General features: G+C 48.8%; 1 long non-coding RNA gene across 1 annotated transcript; it reads left to right on the top strand.

The window, feature by feature from the left end:
• Window positions 1-2,910: 2,910 nt before the first annotated feature.
• Window positions 2,911-3,738, top strand: LOC124653295. The gene is made up of 3 exons (XR_006987859.1): window positions 2,911-2,988; window positions 3,124-3,213; window positions 3,700-3,738. It is a non-coding gene; the product is annotated as an uncharacterized LOC124653295 (long non-coding RNA).
• The last annotated feature ends 4,955 nt before the right edge of the window (window positions 3,739-8,693 follow it).

The following is an 8,693-nucleotide window of genomic DNA, read 5'->3' as shown; positions in this document are numbered from 1 at the left end:
TTTTAATGATGCTCACATGAAAAATATAGTATGAGGCAAAAGAGAGCATCAAGAAGAAAATTCAAAACAAATTTAAGCCTAACATGCTTCCTATGCATAGGAGTCTAGTAAATAAGCAAGTTCATGAAGAGCAAAGTGACAAGCATAGGAAGATAAAACAAGTGTAGCTTCAAAAATTTCAGCACATAGAGAGGCATTTTAGTAACATGAAAATTTCTACAACCATATTTTCCTCTCTCATAATAACTTTCAAGTAGCATCATGAGCAAACTCAACAATATAACTATCACATAAAGCATTCTTATCATGAGTCTCATGCATAAAATTATTACTCTCCACATAAGCATAGTCAATTTTATTAGTTGTAGTGGGAGCAAATTCAAAAAAGTGGCTATCATCATATATAGGAGGCATATTGTAATCATAAAAGAAAATTTTCTCCTCAATGCTTGGGGGACTAAAAATATCACACTCATCAAAACCAGCTTCCCCAAGCTTAGAATTTTCCATGGCATTAGCAACAATGGTGTTCAAAGCATTCATAGTAATAACATTCCCATTAGCATGCATATAAAGTTCCATGGGTTTTTTAATTCTCTCTTCAAACACATCATGTCCTAATTCAAGATAAAGTTCATAAAGATCTCTCTATATTTTTGTTGTTTTCCATTAAGCCTAACTAGTGAAATCACACAACTTAGTATTCTCAACAGTACCCATTCTAGCAGTAGTAAATAAAGCAAACTAAATAAAGTAAATGCAAGTAACTATTTTTTTTGTGTTTTTTTTGATATAGTGTGCAAGACAGTAAATAAAGTAAAGCTAGCAACTAATTTTTTTGTGTTTTGATATAAGTGCAGCAGACAAAGTAGTAAATACAATAAAGCAAGACAAAAACAAAGTAAAGAGATTGAGAAGTGGAGACTCCCCTTGCAGTCGTGTCTTGATCTCCCCGGCAACTGCGCCGTAAAATATGCTTGATGGCGTGTATTTCACACGTTCGTTGGGAACCCCAAGAGGAAGGTATGATGCGCACAGCAGCAAGTTTTCCTCGTAAAGAAACCAAGGTTTATCGAACCAGGAGAAGCCAAGAAGCACGTTGAAGGTTGATGGCGGCGGGATGTAGTGCGGCGCAACACCAGGGATTCCGGCGCCAACGTGGAACCCGCACAACACAACCAAAGTACTTTGCCCCAACGAAACAATGAGGTTGTCAATCTCACCGGCTTGCCGTAACAAAGGATTAACCGTATTGTGTGGAAGATGATTGTTTGCAGAGAAAACCAGTAAAACAAGTATTGCAGCAGATTTGTATTTCAGTATTAAAGAATGGACCGGGATCCACAGTTCACTAGAGGTGTCTCTCCCATAAGATAAAAGCATGTTGGGTGAACAAATTACAGTCGGGCAATTGACAAATAGAGAGAGCATAACAATGCACATACATGTGTTGCGGTCAGAAACCCACCGGCGGGCAGCGACGGGCAACACCGTAGAGCCGGGAACAACTCAGGGCTGCGGCTGGCCCTGGTCCCTCAGAGCGACGGCCCGCAAAGCCTTCTGGTCACACGTCCGATGCCGCCGCAAGGGCGTGCCACCCGACCTATACCCGGTCGTGAAGGTGTTGGATGATGCCTCGCTAGTTTCCCGCATGGCATACACGTAAACATTAAATACGAGCATCGATCGGCTCTGTGTTATCCCGTGAATCGGCTCAAAGAGCCGATCCACCCATGATTCGTACGAGGTGTACGAATATATGGTGGTCCCGCTTGATCAAGATAAAGCTAAAGCGGTCTACGACGATTTAGGGTTTTCACCGCATAATCGGATCATCCTACTCACGATTGGGCCTCGCGCTCGCGTACGGTGATCGTAAGGCGATCCTAGACAGGGCCTAAAAACCAACACGAGGTTGATCCCCGGAACATCCTGTCTAGGGCTAGCAAACTACACCCTACACGCCGCTTGTAACGGCCCCGGAAATACCCCTATTAGATTTGTTTGTGCTTTTTCTTTTTGTGCATCATCATGGCATCATGCATGCATCATATCATCCACAAGATTTTATCAAATAAAAATTATTTTAAATAAAATCTATTTGTGCTTTTCCTCTCATATGGTTTAATAAAACCTTCCCCTTCCCCCTGGGCCCTCTCCCTCTGGTTCCTCTCCTTCCCACCGATCGGCCCAGCCCAGCTTGCACCTCTCGGCCCGTACCTCTTCGAGTGGAGACGCTCTCCACTTTTCCTCTGGTGTCGTCTTCCTCATCTCACGAGAAGGACGTGAGCGAGCAGCTCATCTGGCTCTCACCTGCTCCCCTGGTCCCCTCCATTCCCCTCTTTTTCTAGCCATCGAGACACGCAAGCCAAACCCTAGCTCGCCCCTCCTCTTCCTCCCCACGCGCCGCCACTCCCTCAGTTTTCCCCACCTTTTTATCTTCTTCTCTGTAAGCAACGAAGGAGAAAACCTCACAGAGACCATCGTCCTCACCATGGTGCCGTTGCTCCCGGCCGCCCCACGCCGAGCTGAGGGCATCTCCAGAACCGCCTCGTCGTCCTCTCCATCCTCCTACAAGGAATCGAGCTGGGCCTCGCTCAATCAACGCCAAATTCGCCGATACCCATCTCCGACCGCCGGCGAAATTCGTCGATTCCGGCCGGCGTAGTCCTTCCCCGGCGATCTCGACCTCACCAACATGTTCCTGGTAACCTCGCGCACCTCTGAGACTCCTTATCTCCTTCCAATTCGTTCTTAGCTGTTCTGCCCACGTTGACCTCTCTCCACCACCGCATGAGCTCGTCGCCGGTGATGCTCCGGCGACCCCCTGGACTCCGCACCACATCCATCAGCTTCCCCGTGCCGAGGCGCCCCTCCGCCGTCATCTGCTTCATCTCGGTTCGCCCGGAAGCTTGAGATCGGAACTTGTCTGCAAGCTCCACCATGGCTGGATCTTCCCAGAGCTTCCGCGTCGACCTTGTTGAAAAGGTTGCGCACCTCTTTCTAGTCAACATCAGGCGCTTAGCCCAGCTGGTTCGGCCTTTGGTCTCTTGCCCAGCAGATCTTGAGTTCACTTCCCTGGGATGTGAATTAACCATCCTTTTTCTCTTCTTTTTTCACCAGATCTAGCGCCAGTGGGCCTTGGCCCGTTTCTGTCCCGGTGTAGACGTCGCCTGCGTGCGGCATCCAGCTATCCGTCGCTGTTAAGGCCAGGTCCGGCCCAGTTCGTCCCCTTCTGTCTTGTTTTTGCAGAAAATGTTTAAATCTTGCGAAATTCATATCTTCTAAACCGTATCTCGGATTAAAATGTTTTCTATATGAAATTTGATCAGAAAAATGTGAGGAACATGATTATGCCATCCATTCATCCGTTTGCAACTCGCATCATGTCGCGTGTTGATAGTCGTGCATGTTCACCTAACATATATGCGGAGTATTTTGGATTTCCAATTAGGGATTCCCCGCTCCGTTTAATATTGAAGTAGCACACCCTTGCCTTGTCTATGCCATGCTAACCACCATTAAATTTGCCGGTAGAAATGCAACTCCAACCTAATCTAATTTGTTTGTCCGGGTTTCGATCCCGCTTAATTTGGATAAGTGCATTGCATCATTGTTGCCATGTCATGCATACCATCTTGATCATGCTGGATCTTCTTTATCCGTAGTAGTAAAACTTGCATACGTTGTGTGTTCCAGCATTTGCTTCTTCCCGGATAGGATCGCGAAGTGGTGTGGTGAGATACGACAAGTTCTCCGGATGTTCCTCGGCAAACTTTAACAGGCAAGCATTTTCCCCTATACTCCTGTCCCTGCAGGAGTCGCTCACCTATTTTATTTTGCCTTCTCCCTCATGCTATCCTTAAGTTGCGTTCTTGTCACGTGTCCTTTCCACTTGTTACCTCAAGCAGCCTATATTGCCACCACCACCTCCTACGGCTATTGTTTGGTTATCGAGTCTGCCCTTGCGAGTCGTAGTGCATGCTAGTGCTGTTTTACCTCGTTACCGTTATTGTTATCTTATCGGGTTATATGTTGGGAAGAATCATGGTTACTTTAGTTGTTGATAATTGTTTTAGCGGAGGCATCGGTGGGTCAGCTGATCGTTTTGTGACGGCTCACTTGTGTTTCCTAATTAACTTAGGACCCGAGTTCCTGTTATCTGTTCCGAGACTGAGCGCTCTAACCACACGTGGGTATGCTTACCGGGTCTCCCCTCGACCACTGCCGGAATCTACATCTTTGTCCAGTGGCCACAACTAGTTTGGATGTTTGTTTTGTTTCTCCCGGGCGTGCAAGCATGTTTCTTTGTGGTCAGATGATATGATGTTACTTTTGGAGAAGCCATGTTGCCTTGTAACCCCGTTGTCTCTTGCACGCTCGTAGGATGCGGTACGTATTGTTAAGAGGTCATCCTCTAGTGGGCTCTGATCCTCTTAGCCGTAGACGCAAACAGCTAAGTCCGCTTCGGAGCACGGTCGGACTTTGATACGGGTTAACTTAGTTAGGTGGCTTCCTGGACATTGTTGTAGTGAAGGAGAGTGCGTGTCGTGATATCCACCTGTCGTAAGTGGGTTGAGCGTGCGTGTGGGCACTTTTGGGCACCCCCGCAGTGGTTACAATCTTATCGATAAGCCGCGTCCGCGGTTATGGACGACTTGGAGCTGTATGACTCGACCATAGACAACTTACACCCGTTGTTTCAATACTAATAACTTGCATAGTAAGACAGTAACAACTTAAATAATAACTCGGTTAAAACTTGACAACCGTGTGAGTGCCTTTGTAAGTACCTCTTTGCGAAGGGGAATGCATCGGCCGTGTTATGTTTGCGAGTATAGAACCGTTAGTTATGCGCTCTCTCACCTTCTCCGATTAGACGAATGTTGTAGAGTGTCTCTATAGGTTTTTAGTGCTTGCGCGCTGCCGCTTAACCCCACCATATTGCCTATGACGTTCCTCTTGCGTCCTCTAAGTCCCCTGCGTGCCTCAAGTACAAAGGACGGCTCGGTTGACGAATGCTTATACGTCTTGAAGTCTTGTTAAGTACGAACCCGTACTTATTGCCGCTTCTACGGGATATAACCGGGCAGGTATGAAGAGATGTTCGATGAAGACGACGTTAGCGAGGTTACCCTTCCGGCTTGGCTCGGGCAGTGGTTATGGACGCCGCTGGTTATCTTCAGGACTCTTAGTCCAATTTGTATCTTGTCCGTACTCGGACGTATTCGATCTTCTGTATGATTCGGATCTTTGTACTGTATATTTGTATCTTGACTCGTTGGAGTCGTTGTTGTAATGTATGTTTCTTGTGGGCTCTATTGTAATCCTGTTGTAATGTTACCGCTCGTGTTAATTCCTCTGGCATCACGTGTGTGATTCGTCGCGCACGTCGTGTCGGAGGGCGTCTCTGGATCGATATCGTGCGGATTTCGGCGGAATCGCTGGAATCCTCATGGTACCGGTTCCGGGGCGTCACAGAGTAGCCGTGGCCAGAGCTAGAGGATAGAGAAGAAGGACAGTAAAGAGAGAAAGAGAGAGAGAGAGGGTGGCGCACGTACCCGAGGCGAGCAGACAATAGTCGCGGCCATGGCGGCCACGGCGGCGCGTGCCGAGTGCACGGTAGCACCTGGCCAGGCCAGGCCACGCTCAGACAAGCGCCGCAGCACCCGCACCACCGCGGCGTGGCCCACGGCGGTGCCATCACGCCCGGAACCCCGGAAGCGCCGAGATCGCCACGGATCCCGTAACCCTAGCCACGGCGAGGGGTCGGGGACAAGCGAGAGCAACGCCAGCTCCGGATCGACGCGGATGAGAAGGACCCGGCGTCACGAGGCGGTTCGATTGCGCCCCATGGCGAGGGCCATGGCGGTCGGAGTTCGCCGGAATCGCCCGGCGACGGCGAGGGTGACACGAGTCGCCGAGAGAAGGGGATTAGGGTTCGTCGAGGCGGCGTGGTGGGGAAGAGAGTGAGCGACCGCTCGGGTCGGTTGGACCCGAGCTGGTCTAACCCAACCCACTGGGCTCCACGCGACGAGTGGGCCCAGGGGCAAATTTGGTATTTCACAAATTCTATAAATACTGAAACTTTGAAAATTCATACTAAATGTTGAAAAGCTCCAAAAAAATAATTAAAAAATATGAAAACCACTCAGTATAAAAATCTCTATCATAATAAAATATGAAATAGAATTTTTGAAGTTAAACAAGAATAAGTTCAAATTTGATGATTTAAATAATCATTTAAATCACACCTTTTATTTTCAATAATGAAAATAAATACATAAAGTATTTTGGACTTTAAAAAACACCTTGACAACATTTCAAGGTTGTATTTTACTCTAAATAGAGTATCCCTAAGTGATTCTTAGTATTAACCTCTCACATGAAATAATAACGACATCGGAAGGGGGGAACAAACCCTAAAAATGGAATCATGCATAATTGCTTCTTTAACCATTGCCCTTATCGGACAATGATGCTATTTTTCAGAACCGGAGGACAAGGGTCAGTCCACACCTTCAAACCGCAAAACTTTGCGGTGTTCGAGCAAGTTCATCACTTGCTCATGTCATTTGAGTATTTCTATCAAATTACTTGCAAAGTATTATGGTTATCACTATTGCACAAAAATCAAAACCACTACTTTCATAACTATGAATATGACTAAGTGGTGGGCAATGGAACCATGGATTGTGTTGATATGGTGGAGGTTCCATTGCACGGGTTTATATCCATCTAGGATTAAACAACAAATGTCGCCGATGATTCTTGTGCCGTAATATCCGTGTTAACCATAAGATCCGGAGTGGGACGGAGTAGTCAAAAGTGTTTCCACCTCTCGTTCATCAACGGATGCGCTTTACCGTAGACACTTGTATCCGTCGGCGGCAAGCGGTAGGTCGGGGAAGCCTTAAGTCCCCACGGCATAGTCCGTAGACACTTGTCGTTCGAAGAACAAGCGGTAGGTTGGGGAGGCCTTAAGTCCCCACGGTATTGCGGTCTATGATGGGTTGCAGCCACCGGCGTAGGAGTGTATGGTAGAGCCCAAGCATCGTTGTCGTGGTCGGGGTCCACCCCGAAATACGGGAATAATGGGACCGACGTGGACCCAGGGTCGGCGCATGCAACAAAGGGTGGGTGTTCGAGGTAGCGGAGGAACATGATTGGCTAGACCTTATACCGGGCCTCACACCAAAGGAAGTGTGGACGGGAAAGCTGCCCGGTTGGCACCAAGGTTAAGATCTCTTATGGGTAAAGCAACACACCTCTGCGAGTGTAAAGAAGCGTGACTCGTCACTCCCTGTTCCGGGATTGAGGAACTGCGAACGCGGCCGGAAAGGAGCTCCATGAAGTTCTAGTAAACCGGTGAAGGCCGACGGACATAGCTCTTTGAAATAAAAGCAATCTCTTGAAGAAATGTTTACCAAAACTTGCATTGGTATTAGACTTTACGGTCTAATATCGTAGCTAGTGCATTAAACACCTCTTATCTATAATGAACTTGTTGAGTACGCTCGTACTCATACCACTCTTAAATCCCATGCTTAGATTGTCTGAATCGTCCGGAGGAGGACTACGACAGCAATGAAGGAGCCGAGATCATCGGCTATGAAGAACCTGACCTCTCAGGAGGTGTTGAAGGCGTAGACTATCTCATAGTCTACGGATCCGGGGAGGCTTCCGGAGGAGAACAAGCCTAGGGATATATGTTGAGTAGTAGTAGTAACCGAGCAGCCCGAACTCTTAGTATTTAGCTGCTCGAGGAAATAAATGTATAGTTTAATGAGACTCCTATATTGTAAGTTGAGTTGGGTTCACCTCGAACCCAGGAGTATTCCTCTTAGGACCCAAGAGGAGCTCTAAGACAATATATGTTTGATGCTTGTAATAATAAGTGAATGAGTTATGGACCCTGCTATGTTCTGTTGTACTACTCTGAGGGATGTAATATGGGGCGTGCTGAGCGTCCCCCGGGGGATCAAATCCCGGATCCCCCGGGTCGCCAGCCGTTCGTTGCCATGCATCCAAACCGTACATAGTGAGTCACTGCTCCCGCACCTTAAAAAAAAGGAAAAAACATCCCACGAAGCCACGACTGAAGCTCTCCAAGTCTCCAACCGCGCCTCCCGGAACTGCCGCCGCCGCCGACGAAGCGCTGCACCCGCGCCTCCCGGAACTGCCGCCGCCGACGACGAAGCACCGCGCCCGCCGAAAGCACCTCCGCTCGCATCGGCAGCCTCACCGGCGACGTTGACTCCTTGGGTAGCACAACCTTCGTTCCTTGGTAGCAAACCCATCGTTCGTTGGTAGCACCTCCGCTCCGAACTCCGGCGAGACCTCCGCCTTGCAACATCCCACCTCCGGCAAGCAGAAAACGCCGCAACCAATGGTAGTAGCGATGCCTTTCTTCTGTAGCATTTGTGCTCGCCTATGGTAGCACCGCCACCTCCCATGGTAGCACCGGCGACCTTCTTTGGTAGCATCTCAGACCGCCGGACGTAGCAGGCACCGCCGTCGCTTGGAGCAGAGCCGCCGACCTTTGGTAGCAGCGCCCCTGGCCGAAAGTAGCAGCCGCCGCCGTTTGCAACAAATCCGCCGGCCAGACGTAGAAGGCTTCCCCGCCGCTGCAGCGGCGTCGCCGGCCTTTGGTAGCAGCCCCGCCGGCCGAACATAGCGGGCGTTCCCCGCTT

The sequence above is a fragment of the Lolium rigidum genome, chromosome 5, assembly GCF_022539505.1.
Source record: "Lolium rigidum isolate FL_2022 chromosome 5, APGP_CSIRO_Lrig_0.1, whole genome shotgun sequence".
Classification (NCBI taxonomy): domain Eukaryota; kingdom Viridiplantae; phylum Streptophyta; class Magnoliopsida; order Poales; family Poaceae; genus Lolium; species Lolium rigidum.
The sequence above is the reverse complement of the archived record's forward strand: the minus strand, read 5'-3'. Positions and strand labels throughout refer to the sequence as shown.